The sequence below is a fragment of the Rhipicephalus microplus genome, chromosome 2 (genome assembly GCF_043290135.1).
Source record: "Rhipicephalus microplus isolate Deutch F79 chromosome 2, USDA_Rmic, whole genome shotgun sequence".
NCBI lineage: Eukaryota > Metazoa > Arthropoda > Arachnida > Ixodida > Ixodidae > Rhipicephalus > Rhipicephalus microplus.
Window position 1 is genome coordinate 10,007,212 of NC_134701.1, and position 15,245 is coordinate 10,022,456.

At 51.2% G+C, this 15,245-nt stretch overlaps 1 pseudogene; it reads left to right on the top strand.

Annotated features, from left to right (window-relative positions):
- Positions 1-10,370: 10,370 nt before the first annotated feature.
- On the top strand, positions 10,371-15,182 carry LOC142761630 (uncharacterized; annotated as a pseudogene).
- Positions 15,183-15,245: the final 63 nt, after the last annotated feature.

A 15,245-nucleotide genomic window follows, 5' to 3' on the forward strand; every position in this document is an offset into this window, starting at 1 on the left:
GACTGGCAGACAGACGGACAGGTAGACGGACGTGTAAAGCTGCTATTTGCCACAGGATATGCGAGATGGCGGTACTTTGAGTGTTTTCTAGATGGGCGCACGGACGGACGCTTGGACGAACAGGCAGACAGACTGCAGAAAGACGGACAGCTAGACAGACGTGTAAAGTGGCTATGTGCCACAGGGTATGCGAGATGGCGGTACTTTGAGTGTTCTCTAGATGGACGCACGGATGGACGCATGGACGAACAGACAGACAGACTGGCAGACAGACGGACAGGTAGACGGACGCGTAAAGAAGGTATGTGCCACAGGGTATACGACGCGCGAGATGGCGGTACTCAGAGTGTTCTCTAGATGGACGAACGAATGGACGCATGGACGGAGAGACAGACAGACTGGCAGACAGACGGACAGGTGGACGGACGTGTACAGCGGCTATGTGCCACAGAGATGCGGTATGGCGGTACTTTGAGTGTTCTCTAGATGGGCGCACGGATGGACGCATGGACGAAGAGAAAGACAGACTGGCAGACAGATGGACAGGTAGACGGACGCGTAAAGCGGGTATGTGTCACAGGGTATACGACGCGCGAGATGGCGGTACTCGGAGTGTTCTCTAGAAGGACGCACGGACGGATGCACGGACGCACAGACAGACAGACTGGCAGACAGACGGAAGCGTAGACGGATGTGTAAAGCGGCTATGTGCCACAGGGTATGCGAGATGGCGGTACTTTCAGTGTTCTCTAGATAGACGCATAGATGGACGCATGAACGAACAGACAGACAGACTGGAAGACAGACGGAAAGGTAGACGGAAGCTTAAAGGGGGTTGTGTCACAGGGTATACGACGCGCGAGATGGCGGTACTCGGATTGTTCTCTAGATTTACGCACGAGTGGACGCATGGACAGACAGACAGACTGGCAGACAGATGGACAGGTAGACGGACGCGTAAAGCGGCTGTGTGCCACAGGGTATGCGAGATGGCGGTACTCGGAGTGTTCGCTAGATTGAAGCACGAACGGACGCATGGACGGACAGACAGACAGACTGGCAGACAGACGGACAGGTAGACAAACGTATAAAGCGGCTATTTGCCAGAGGGTATGCGAGATGTCGGTACTTTGAGTGTTCTCTAAATGGACGCACGGACGGACGCACGGATGAACAGACAGACAGACTGGCAGGCAGACGAATAGGTAGACAGACGTGTAAAGCGGCTATGTGCCACAGAGTATGCGAGATGGCGGTACTTTGAGTGTTTTCTAGATGGACGCACGGATGGACGCATGGACGAACCGACAGAGTGACTGGAAGACAGACGTACAGGTAGATGGACGCGTAAAGCGGGTATCTGCCCCAGGGTATACGACGCGCGAGATGGCGGTACTCAGAGTTTTCTCTAGAGTGACGAACGAACGGACGCACGGACGGACAGAGAGATAGACTGGCAGACAGACGGACTGGTAGACGGACGTGTAAAGCTGCTATGTGCCACAGGATATGCGACATGGCGGTACTTTGAGTGTTCTCTAGGTGGACGCACGGACGGACGCATGGACGAACAGACAGACAGACTGGCAGACAGACGGACAGGTAGACGGACGCGTAAAGAAGGTATGTGCCACAGGGTATACGACGCGCGAGATGGCGGTACTCAGAGTGTTCTCTAGATTGACGAACGAATGGACGCATGGACGGAGAGACAGACAGACTGGCAGACAGACGGACAGGTAGACGGACGTGTACAGCGGCTATGTGCCACAGGGTATGCGGTATGGCGGTACTTTGAGTGTTCTCTAGATGGGCGCACGGATGGACGCATGGACGAAGAGACAGACTGGCAGACAAATGGACAGGTAGACGGACGCGTAAAGCGGGTATGTGTCACAGGGTATTCGACGCGCGAGATAGTGGTACTCGGAGTGTTCTTTAGATGGACGCACGGACGGATGCACGGACGCACAGACAGACAGACTGGCAGACAGACGGAAGCGGAAACGGATGTGTAAAGCGGCTATGTGCCACAGGGTATGCGAGATGGCGGTACTTTTAGTGTTCTCTAGATGGACGCATGGATGGACGCATGGATGAAGACGAACAGACTGGCAGACAGACGGAAGCATAGACGGATGTGTAAAGCGGCGATGTGCCACAGGGTGTGCGAGATAGCGGTACTTTGAGTGTTCTCTAGATGGACGCATGGATGGACACATGGACGAACAGACAGACAGACTGGCAGACAGACGGGCAGGTAGACGGAAGAGTAAGGCGGGAATGTGCCACAGGGTATACGACGCGCGAGATGGCAGTACTGAGAGTGTTCTATAGATTGACGCACGAATATACGCATGGACGGACAGACAGACTGGCAGACAGATGGACAAGTAGACGGATGCGTAAAGTGGCTATGTGCCACAGGGTATGCGAGATGGCGGTACTTTCAGTGTTCTCTAGATGGACGCATGGATGGACGCATGGACGAACAGACAGACAGACTGGAAGACAGACGGACAGGAAGACGGACGCGTAAAAAGGGGTATGTGCAACAGGGTATACGACGCGCGAGATGGCGGTACTCAGAGTATTCTCTAGATTGACGAACAAACGGATGCATGGACGGAGAGACAGACAGGCTGGCAGACAGACGGACAGGTAGACGAACGTGTAAAGCGGCTATGTGCCACAGGGTATGCGAGATGGTGGTACTTTGAGTGTTCTCTAGATGGACGGACGGATGGACGCATGGACGAAGAGACAGACAGACTGGCAGACAGATGGACAGGTAGACGGAAGCTTAAAGCGGGTATGTGTCACAGGGTATACGACAAGCGAGATGGCGGTACTCGGAGTGTTCTCTAGATTTACGCACGAGTGGACGCATGGATAGACAGACTGGCAGACAGATGGACAGGTAGACGGACGCGTAAACCGGCTGTGTGCCACAGGGTATGCGAGATGGCGGTACTCGGAGTGTTCTCTATATTGAAGCACGAACGGACGCATGGACGGACAGACAGACAGACTGGCAGACAGCCGGACAGGTAGACAAACGTATAAAGCGGCTATTTGCCAGAGGGTATGCGAGATAGCGGTACTTTGAGTGTTCTCTAAATGGACGCACGGACGGACGCACAGATGAACAGACAGACAGACTGGCAGACAGATGGACAGGTAGACGGACGCGTAAACCGGCTATGTGCCACAGGATATGCGAGATGGCGGTACTTTGAGTGTTCTCTAGGTGGACGCACGGACGGACGCATGGACGAACAGACAGACAGACTGGCAGACAGACGGACAGGTAGACGGACGCGTAAAGAAGGTATGTGCCACAGGGTATACGACGCGCGAGATGGCGGTACTCAGAGTGTTCTCTAGATTGACGAACGAATGGACGCATGGACGGAGAGACAGACAGACTGGCAGACAGACGGACAGGTAGACGGACGTGTACAGCGGCTATGTGCCACAGGGTATGCGGTATGGCGGTACTTTGAGTGTTCTCTAGATGGTAGCACGGACGGATGGATGGACGAACAGACAGACAGAGTGGCAGACAGACGGACAGGTAGACGGACGCGTGAAGTGGCTTGTGCTACAGGGTATGCGAGATGGCGGTACTTTGAGTGTTCTCTAGATGGACGCACGGATGGACGCATGGACGAACAGACAGACACACTGGAAGACAGACGGACAGGTAGACGGACGCGTAAAGCGTGTATGTGCCACAGGGTATACGAGATGCGAGATGACGGTACTTTAAGTGTTCTCTAGATGGACGCACAGACGGATGCACGGACGCACAGACAGACAGACAGACTGGCAGACAGACGGAAGCATAGACGGATGTGTAAAGCGGCTATGTGCCACAGGGTATGCCAGATGGCGGTACTCGGAGTGTTCTCTAGATTGAAACACGAACGGACGCATGGACGGACAGACAGACAGACTGGCAGACAGATGGATAGGTAGACGGACGCGTAAAGCGGCTATGTGCCACAGGCTATGCGAGATGGCGGTATTTTGAGTGTTCTCCAGATTAACGCACGGATGGACGCATGGACGAACAGACAGACAGAATGACAGACGGACAGGTAGACGGACGCGTAAAGCGGTATGTGCCACAGGGTATACGAGATGCGAGATGACGGTACTTTAAGTGTTCTATAGATGGACGCACGGACGGATGCACGGACGCACAGACAGACAGACAGACAGACTGGCAGACAGACGGACAGGTATACGGACGTGTAAAGCGGCTATGTGCCACAGCGTATGCGAGATAGCGGTACTTTGAGTGTTCTCTAGATGGACGCATAGATCGACGCATGGACGAACAGATAGACAGACTGGCGGACAGACGGGCAGGTAGACGAAAAAGTAAAGCGGGAATGTGCCACAGGCTATGCGAGATGGCGGTATTTTGAGTGTTCTCTAGATGGACGCACGAACGGACGCATGGACGGATAGACAGACAGACTGCAGACAGACGGACAGGTAGACAGACGTGTAAAGTGGCTAAGTGCCACAGGGTATGCGAGATGGCGGTACTTTGAGTGTTCTCTAGATGGACGCACGAATGGACGCATGGACGGACGAACAGACGGCAGACTCGCAGACAGACGGACAGGTAGAGAGACGTGTAAAGCGGCTATGTGCCACAGGGTATACGAGATAATAATATTAATAATAATAATATTAACTTTATTTCGCATCAAGGATACATGATGCAGGAGACCTGCAGAAAAAGCTAGCGTGATGCCAGCTTGACAAGGCAGCAGGCCGCCCTACACCCTCCCCGAACACATCGCAGCAGCGGTAACACGGCGGTACTTTGAGTGTTTTCTAGATGGACGCACGAATGGACGCATGGACGAACAGACAGAGAGGCTGGAAGACAGACGGACAGGTAGACGGACGCGTAAAGCGGGTATGTGCCACAGGGTATGCGAGGTGGTGGTACTTTGAGTGTTCTCCAGATGGACGCACGGACGGACGCATGGGCGAACAGGCAGACAGACTGCAGACAGACGGACAGGTAGACAAACGTGTAAAGTGGCTATGTGCCACAGGGTATGCGAGATGGCGGTACTTTGAGTGTTCTCTAGATGGACGCACGGATGGATGCATGGACGAACAGACAGACAGACTGGCAGACAGACGGACAGGTAGACGGACGCGTAAAGCGGGTATGTGCCACAAGGTATACGACGCGCGAGATGGCGGTACTCAGAGTGTTCTCTAGATTGACGAACGAATGGACGCATGGACGGGAAGACAAACAGACTGGCAGACAGACGGACAGGTAGACGGACGTGTACAGCGGCTATGTGCCACAGGGTATGCGGTATGGCGGTACTTTGAGTGTTTTCTAGATGGACGCACGGACGGATGCATGGACGAACAGACAGACACAATGGAAGACAGACGGACAGGTAGGCGGACGCGAAAAGCGGGTATGTGTCACAGGGTATACGAGTTGCGAGATGACGGTACTTTAAGTGTTCTCTAGATGGACGCACGGACGGATGCACGGACGCACAGAGAGACAGACAGACTGGCAGACAGACGGAAGCATAGACGGATGTGTAAAGCGGCTATGTGCCACAGGATATGCGAGATGGCGGTACTTCGAGTGTTCTCTAGATGGACGCACGGACGGACGCACGGATAGACAAACAGACAGACTGGCAGAAAGACGGACAGGTATACGGACGTGTAAAGCGGCTATGTGCCACAGGGTATGCGAGATAGCGGTACTTTGAGTGTTCTCTAGATGGACGCATGGATGGACGCATGGACGAACAGACAGAAAGACTGGCAGACAGATGGGCAGGTAGACGGAAGAGTAAAGCGGGAATGTGCCACAGGGTATACGACGCGCGAGATGGCAGTACTCAGAGTGTTCTCTAGATTGACGCACGAATGGACGCATGGACGGACAGACAGTCAGACTGGCAGACAGACGGACAGGTAGACGGACGCGTAAAGGGGTTATGTGCCCCAGGGTATACAACGCGCGAGATGGCGGTACTCAGAGTATCCTCTAGATTGACGAATGAACGGACGCATGGATGGAGAGACAGACAGAGTGGCAGACAGACGGATAGGTAGACGAACGTTTAAAGCGGCTATGTGCCACAGGGTATGCGAGATAGCGGTACTTTGAGTGTTCTCTAGATGGACGCACGGATGGACGCATGGACGAAGAGACAGACAGACTGGCAGACAGACGGACAGGTAGACGGACGCGTAAAGCAGGTATGTGTCACAGGGTATACGACGCGCGAGATGGCGGTACTCGGAGTGTTCTCTAGATTTACGCACGAGTGGACGCATGGACGGACAGACAGACAGACTGGCAGACAGATGGACAGGTAGACGGACGCGTAAAGCGGCTATGTGCCACAGGGTATGCGAAATGGTGGTACTCGGAGTGCTCTCTATATTGAAGCATGAACGGACGCATGGACGGAGAGACAGACAGACTAGCAGACAGATGGACAGGTAGACGGACGCGTAAAGCGGCTATGTGCCACAGGGTATGCGAGATGGCGGTACTCGGAGTGTTCTCTAGATTGAAGCACGAACGGACGCATGGACGGACAGACAGACAGACTGGCAGACCCACGGACAGGTAGACAAACGTGTAAAGCGGCTATGTGACAGAGGGTATGCGAGATGGTGGTACTTTGAGTGTTTTCTAGATGACGCACGGACGGACGCACGGATGGACAGACAGACAGACTGGCTGACAGACGGACAGGTATACGGACGTGTACTATCAGAACTACTATCAGAACACCACTATCAGAACATATCTTCATAGCTATCAGCCCAAAGAAAAAAAGCGCCGCACCACAACCGGGTGGCTCGAAACTTCAACCTTTCGGTTAACAGCCGATCGCGCTAGCCAATTGCCCTACAGAGACAGTCGTGCTCCACTCTCACCACCATCAGAAGATATCTTCAAGCTATCCGCGCAAAGAAAAAAAAGCGCCGCACAACCACCGGGTCGGCTTGAACCTCCAACCTTTTGGTTAACAGCTGATCGCGCTAGCCAATTGCGCCACGGAGACAGTCCTGCTCCACTCTCACCACCATCAGAACATATCTTCAAAGCTATCAGCCCGAAAAAAAAGCGCCGCACCACCACCGGGTGGGATCTAACCTGCAAATTTTCGGTTAATAGCCGATCGCGCTAGCCAATTGCGCCACGGAGACAGTCCTGCTCCACTCTCACCACCATCAGAACATATCTTCAAAGCTATCAGCCCAAAGAAAGAAAAGCGCCGCACCACCACCGGGTGGGCTTGAAACTCCAACCCTTCGGTTAACAGCCGATCGCGCTAGCCAATTGCGCCACACAGACAGTCCTGCTCCACTCTCACCACCATCAGAACATATCTTCAAAGCTATCAGCGCAAAGAAAAAACCAACACTCCACTCCCGGGAGGGCTCGAAATTCCAACCTTTCGGTTAACAGCCGATCTCGCTAGCCAATTCCGCCACGGAGACAGTCCTGCTACACTCTCACCACCATCAGAACATATCTTCAAAGCTATCAGCCCAAAGAAAAAAAAGCGCCGCACCACCACCGGGTCGGCTCAAACCTCCAACCTTTCGGTTAACAGCCGATCGCGCTATCCATTTGCGCCCGGAGACAGTCGTTTCCCACTCTCACCACCGTCAGAACATTTCTTCAGAGCTATCAGCCCAAAGAAAAAAAAGCGCCGCACCACCACCGGGTGGGCTCGAACCTCCAACCGTTCGGTTAACAGCCGATCGCGCTAGCCAAATGCGCCACGGAGACAGTCGTGCCCCACTTTCACCACCATCAGAACATATCTTCAAAGCTATCAGCGCAAAGAAAAAAGCAACACACCACTCCCGAGAGGGCTCGAAACTCCAACCTTTCGGTTAACAGCCGAACGCGCTAGCCAATTGCGCCGCGGATGCACACCACTCCCGGGAGGGCTAGAAACTCCAACCTTCCGGTTAACAGCCGAACGCGCTAGCCAATTGTGCCACGGAGACAGTGTTGCTCCACTCTCACCACCATCAGAACATATCTTCAAAGCTATCAGCCCGAAAAAAAAAGCGCCGCACCAACACCGGGTGGGCTCTAACCTGCAAATTTTCGGTTAATAGCCCATCGCGCTAGCCAATTGCGCCACGGAGACAGTCCTGCTCCACTCTCACCACCATCAGAACATATCTTCAAAGCTATCAGCCCAAAGAAAGAAAAGCGCCGCACCACCACCGGGTGGGCTTGAAACTCCAACCTTTCGGTTAACTGCCGATCGCGCTAGCCAATTGCGCCACACAGACAGTCCTGCTACACTCTCACCACCATCAGAACATATCTTCAAAGCTATCAGCCAAAAAAAAAAGCGCCGCACCACCACCGGGTGGGCTCGAACCTCCAACCTTCCGGTTAACAGCCGATCGCACAAGCCAATTGCGCCATGGAGACAGTCGTGCTCCACTCTCACCACCATCAGAACATATCTTCAAAGCTATCAGCCCAAAGAAAAAAAAGCGCCGCACCACCACCGGGTGGGCTTGAAACTCCAACCTTTCGGTTAACAGCCGATCGCGCTAGCCAATTGGGCCACGGAGACAGTGTTGCTCCACTCTCAACACCATCAGAACATATCTTCAAAGCTATCAGCCCAAAGAAAAAAAAGCGCCGCACCACCACTGGGTGGGCTCGAACCTCCAACCTTTCGGTTAAAAGCCGATCGCGCTAGCCAATTGTGCCACGGAGACAGTCGTGCTCCACTCTCACCACCATCAGAACATGTCTTAAAAGCTATCAGCGCAAAGAAAAAAGCAACACACCACTCCCGGGAGGGCTCGAACCTCCAACTTTTCGATGAACAGCCGATCGCGCTAGCCCATTGCGCCACGGAGACAGTCCTGCTCCACTCTGACCACCATCAGAACATATCTTCAAAGCTATCAGCCCAAAGAAAAAAAAAGCGCCGCACCACTACCGGGTGGACTCGAACCTCCAACCTTTCGGTTAACAGCCGATCCCGCTAGCCATTTGCGCCATGGAGACAGTCGTGCTCCACTCTCACCACTGTCAGAACATTTCTTCAGAGCTATCAGCCCAAAGAAAACAAAAGCGCCGCACCACCACCGGGTGTGCTCGAACCTCCAACCTTTCGGTTAACAGCCGATCGCGCTAGCCAATTGCGCCACGGAGACAGTCCTGCTCCACACTCACCACCATCAGAACATATCTTCAAAGCTATCAGCCCAAAGAAAAAACGCGCCAAACCACCACCGGGTGGGCTCGAACCTCCAATCTTTCGGTTAACAGCCAATCGCGCTAGCCAATTCCGCCACGGAAACAGTCGTTCTCCACTTTCACCACCATCAGAACATATCTTCAAAACTATCAAAGCAAAGAAAAGCAACACACCACTCCCGGGAGGGCTCGAAACTCCAACGTTTCGGTTAACAGCCGATCGAGCTAGCCAATTGCGCCAACGAGACAGTTCTGCTCCACTCTCACCACCATCAGAACATATCTTCAAAGCTATCAGCCCAAAAAAAGCGCCGCACCACTACCGGGTGCGCTCAAACCCCCTACCTTTCGGTTAACAGCCGATCGCGCTAGCGATCGGCGCCACGGAGACAGTCGTGCCCCACTCTCACCCCAGTCAGAACATTTCTTCAGAGCTATCAGCCCAAAGAAAAAGAAGCGCCGCACCACCACCGGGTGGGCTCGAACCTCCAACCTTTCAGGTAAACGATCGCGCTAGCCAATTTCGCCACGGAGAAAGTCGTGCTCCACTCTCACCACCATCAGAACATATCTTCAAAGCTATCAGCGCAAAGAAGAAAGCGACACACCACTCCCTTGAGGGCTCGAAACTTCAATTTTTCGGTTAACAGCCATCAGCGCAAAGAAAAAAAACGCCGCACAATTACCGGGTGGGCTCAAAACTCCAACCATCCGGTTAACAGCCGATCGCGCTAGCCAATTGCGCCACGGAGACAGTCCTGCTCCACTCTCACCACCATCAGAACATATCTTCAAAGCTATCAGTCCAAAGAAAAATAAGCGCCGCACCACCACGCCATCTCGCATACCCTGTGGCACATAGCCGCTTTGCACGTCCGTCTACCTGTCCGCCTGTTTGCCAGTCTGTCTGTCTGTCCGTCCGTGCGTCTGTCCGTGCGTCCATCAAGAGAACACCTAAAGTACCGCCATCTCACTTCTCGTATACCCTGTGGCAAATACTGCTTTACGTGTCCGTCTACCTGTTCGTCTGCTAGTCTGTCTGTCTGTCCGTCCGTGCGTCCGTCCGGGCGTCCATCCTGAGAACACTTGAATAGACCGATCCCACCAGCCGATCAGCGCATGCGCCGGTTTTCCGGAGTTGCCCCGCCGCCATCTTAGTTGTAGTCAATCGGTCAACCAGACTACAGCGACTACGCAGTGGCCGCCGCTTTTTCAGTACTGCGCCGGAGCTTCGCGGACGTCTCTCCGATTTCACCAGCAAGAAAAAGTCGTCATGTGAGTATTTTCAATACCTACATTGTCTGTTAGTGGGAGCAGGCGGCGCGAATTTCGGTCATAAGTGCCTGCTACTCCTTCGTTTCGGCGGGACTTAGGACAGCCACCCGTTCATTGCCTGTTGAGCACCGTTTTCATTTGAGTGATGTATGTAAGCGGTTGTTCTGCGCGACTGTTTTTTTCGCATGTGCATCTCGGGGATTGCAACGTTTGTTTGCACAGTGACGTGCTGTTGGGGACAGGCTTTATATGCGGCGCCGAACCTTTCGTGTCTTACGGCACTTACGTGCACGAGTGTCGCGTTCAACATACAGCATTTGGTAGTAATAATATTTGAAATTCTTAATTTGGGTGGCGTTCTGGTTTTAGTCCACCGAACGACGCGGTCGCTATATTTTGAAAACTCTTGACATTGTCGCGTCCCATGTTTCGCGCACGTTAATATGCAAACGCGCCGCTCTCCATTAGCAGCTGTGATACGCATTCATGAGTCATTCGCACTTGTCGGTTGAGCCGCATGTAAGGATACGGAGCCAACAAGGGACGTTATCTTACCCTGATAACTAGTGCTGTCTTTTTATTGCCTTTGGTATATAGTTCCGAAATAAAGAAAGGGGAACGTAGTAACCATACCAAAGGCGAAAATGATCCAGACTTCGCTGGTTATCAGCGTCAGATATCGTTTATTTTATGTGTTGGCGACGGTCGTGGTGAGGGACTTCAGGTGTCGAATCTCTCCCTTTCTCCCCCCCCCCCCCAAAAAAAGGAAGCATGGGCAATAGCTTTCGCATGCCAAGCCGCCGCAGCGCCGTCACCTAATATCGCTGGTTACGCCAGTGGCTATCAGCAGGCTGTGCTGCACGTATCCAAAGCCACGCGTTCGTGCGTTGTTAACAGTATTTACCTCTGTACATGCAGTTACCAGAGAGCTGCAGGTTCGTGTGGTTGGAGGACGGCATCGCCTAGAAAACTGCATTCTTGCGGTACAGTAATGCATTGGCTGCATTTTTAAATAATCAATATTGTTTTCATGGATTGCGTTTTTATTATGGCTTTTGTCGTGGTCCTGCGTTATTTCATTGCAGTTATTTTTTTTTCGTTGTTATAGCCCTGTTGTTTATGGTCTTTGTAATTTCTACTTCGCTAAGCTTTTTTCTCTTAAGAGTATTTACTGTGTGCAGTATGTGCAACAGTGAAGATTATCTCAGCACTAGTAAAGTGCAGTCCCTGTCATGGGATTACTATCTTGTGACTAAAGATTTGGTACTGGTAAGGTCCTGAAAACAGGGCGAGCGATTTCTTCTCTTTTCTTCTCATGAGAACTACTGCTGCGTTTCATTGTTTTTTGTGCTTTTTTGCATGATGCTACCACACCAACTAGTCCACACGTCGTTACTACTACTCAGCGGGTACGAGCATCATGCAGTGGAGGCATATTATGTTATTAATACGTGCAGCTGGTTCATTGGCCTGGCTTCTGCGTGGACAACGGGCACCGACTGTCTGACACTGCCCGGGGTTCTTTTATAGAGTACGCAGCATGCAGATGTTTGTATGTTCCACTAATAGAGGGTAACGCCCTGATAAAAATATGTAATCTAAGAAAGTGTATTGACTTAGCAGAAAGTTTAGCTGGCTATGCTCAGATTAAACTAACCTTCAGGCTCTGTTTTTTTTTGCAGCTCCGTGTAATGCTGTGCCATGGCATCTGTATTACACAACCACAACAGTCAAGGGTGGACCTGCAAAACAAGCTCCCTGAACCCATACTTTGAAAAGGAGCACATTGTCAGGTATGCAAACTTAACTCGGCAGTCATGATTCTCTAAAACTGATGAGTGCTATTTGGGAAAAAAAGAGCATGCTGACACCCAAATGTTTCACAAAGTGTAACGTTTCTTGAACTATTCCTAGTGCCACAAAGCTCTACCCATCTTGTAGGCTCTGTAGTATGCAAAAATTCTTCTCTTTATTAAAGTGGTACGCTACAGGCTCAGTAACTTTGTTGATTGTGTGGTTTAATCCGCCGATGCAATGCAGGCATGAGGCGCGCCGTAGTGGAGGGCTCCGTATTAATTTTGACCACCTGGGGATTTTATCGTGCGCCGGAATATTGAAAACACAGGCGTTATTGCTTTTCACCTCCATCAGAAAAGCGGCCGCCGCGGCCGAGAATCGAACCTGCATTCTCTCCCTCAGCAGCACAACGCCTTAGGCACTGAGCAACCGCGGCGGGTCTGAGTAACTTTGTGTTTAGCTGGAAAATAACGCCATTTGTAGCTTTCTCAGCTTTTATTCAATGACCAACAACTCTTGATTGCTGAGAAATGAATAATTAAAGCTGGCATTTCTCTCCTTCATTCCCCTCACATTATTTCGTGAAGTTTCAGACCACGTAACAAAGCGCCCAGATCGAGTCGAGCCCGACTTTACTCGATCGTCCCCATCTTCCTGAAAGTTTGTTCTCGCCGGCTATTACTTCCGTCGCTCCCAATCACAAAGTCAACAGTGTGCCGTGTGTTTCCGACAAAGTTCCACTGATTCCTATCCGAATACGTGCCAACTAGCGTAGCTCCCAACCATTTTGCTGTTACAATTTGAGGTCACTTTAAAATGAAGTTTTTTACATATCTGATTGCAGTAGACAGTCTTCTTAAATTTAGTTTTAGTTCTATATCTTCAGAACTTGCACAATGGACAAAAAGTGGGAGTGTGCAAATTTGTGTAGGGAATGAAAAGGTCTTTATGCACAGGAATGTACTCATGCCAACTGTTCTAGCCAAGTACAATTACAAAAATTTCTTCAGCTGTTTCTGCAGGCCTGAAAGTGGGATTATTTTTATTATGCAACAGTTAACTAAAGGGTGGAATGTGTAAATGTATATTCTGGAAGGAAAAAGTCCTGCACAGCATGTAAACGTGAACGTTTATTCTTCATGCAGGTACACTGAAAGTAAAGGCGCTAGAAAACATCGAGATGCTGGCCTGCGGCTTTTCACATCAGGCCACCTGCAAAAGTTGGTGTTTTCAACTGAAGACACCGCAGAGACCGTGGTGAAGGCACAAGTTCTGGCATCCATGGCAACACGGACAGTGTACAGTGTTGGGGTGAAGTTGCTTAAGTGTGATGGGGAGCTTGTCAGTGCAGCTGCTCATGTGTTGCTGGGAAAGGTGGTGTCTGCAAACATGTTTGCTGCGTTTTGTACGGGCTGATGCACATTGCGCAACATGATCTCACTGAAGTACCAAATGCCATTGCATGCACTGAAGGTGAACGGCAGTGGTACAACCCACGGGATCCAAAAAAAGTGACTGAGCAATTTCAACAGATTGTATTCTCCAAGGACACCACTGAAAAAATCAGTGATGCACCAAGGCTTCACAAAAAAACGAGCAGCCTACTCATGCTTGAGAACACAAGACTCGAATCTGTCAACACTGAGCCTCATAAACTTGCATGGAAACTTCAAAGAATGTGGGCTCGATTGCTTCGCAGACGTACTTGAAGCAAATGACTTTCTTCCCGAAAAACAAAGAAAAGTTGAGAGCCCCGCTACCGAAGATGTGGCTGGGCTACCTTTAAGGTGGCTGGAGCGAGCCAAACAGGGGAATGCTTTGCTGTCATACACAGACGAAGAAGTTACAGCCGTAGAGGCAGCCACACGACTGCAAAGTGCTTGCCTCCTTTGGCATATGTATAGGGAGGGTCTGATCACTGCATCTGTAGCGCATAGAGTTTACACATGGGTCAGGACGTGCCAAACCAAAATGGGGCCGCATGATCCCCGACGTCTCATCGCAGCAGTGGTTCGGAAAAAGAAAGGCAGGGCAACATTTGCCATGAAGAGAGGCCTGCTGTGTGAGCCTGAAGCCAGGAAAGCCTTTCAGGACAAAAATGACAGCCACGTGGAGCTTGAGGTGACTGAAACTGGCCTCTTCCTCTCTCGTCATCACGCTTTTCTAGGTGCAAGCCCAGATGGGCTCGTGAAGTGTAAATGTTGCGCACCACGGCTGCTTGAGATCAAAGTGCCCCTAAAAATTCAAGATTTTGCCAAAAGGCAGTTGCGTGCTGGGGAACTAAAAAAAAGTAGTGGCTATTATACTCAGGTGCAAGTGCAGATGGGTGTGACTGGTCTGAACACCTGCGTGCTGTTTGTTTACAGCAAGGAAGAGTGCCGACAAATCTCCGTGCCATTTGACCAGAGTTTCTTCACGGAATTCATAGAACGTTGCAAATTTTTTACTTCCAGCTACTTGCTTCCCTACATTTCCAGTAACTCGTAAAGTAAAGCTAGAAAATGTTTTCAAGCTTGTGCGTGTGTTCTGTCATACCATAAATACTTCAAGCCAGTAGAAGTAGCCCACCAGAGTTTTGCTTCTGTGCCTGTAAATTGCCTTTTCTACAACAAAGATGTTTATGTATGAGGTTTGTGCATTTTTGTTCTGCGTTAACAAGAACAGTCTACCCTCTTTCTTTGTACATCATTCACGTGCATAACTTGACCACGCTGGGGAAAAATAGTACAAATGAGCGTGAGGCCCTCCAGTGTGAAGCGTCTGTGTGCTTCATGCTAATTTCGCGGAGGCATAGGCTTGCTTATTTATGCCATGAAGCACACGAAACTGCACCACTGGCTTTATTGTTGCTACTAATATTCACACCATTATGGCTTGCGTGCTACTGTATGGGGCGGCCTTGCTC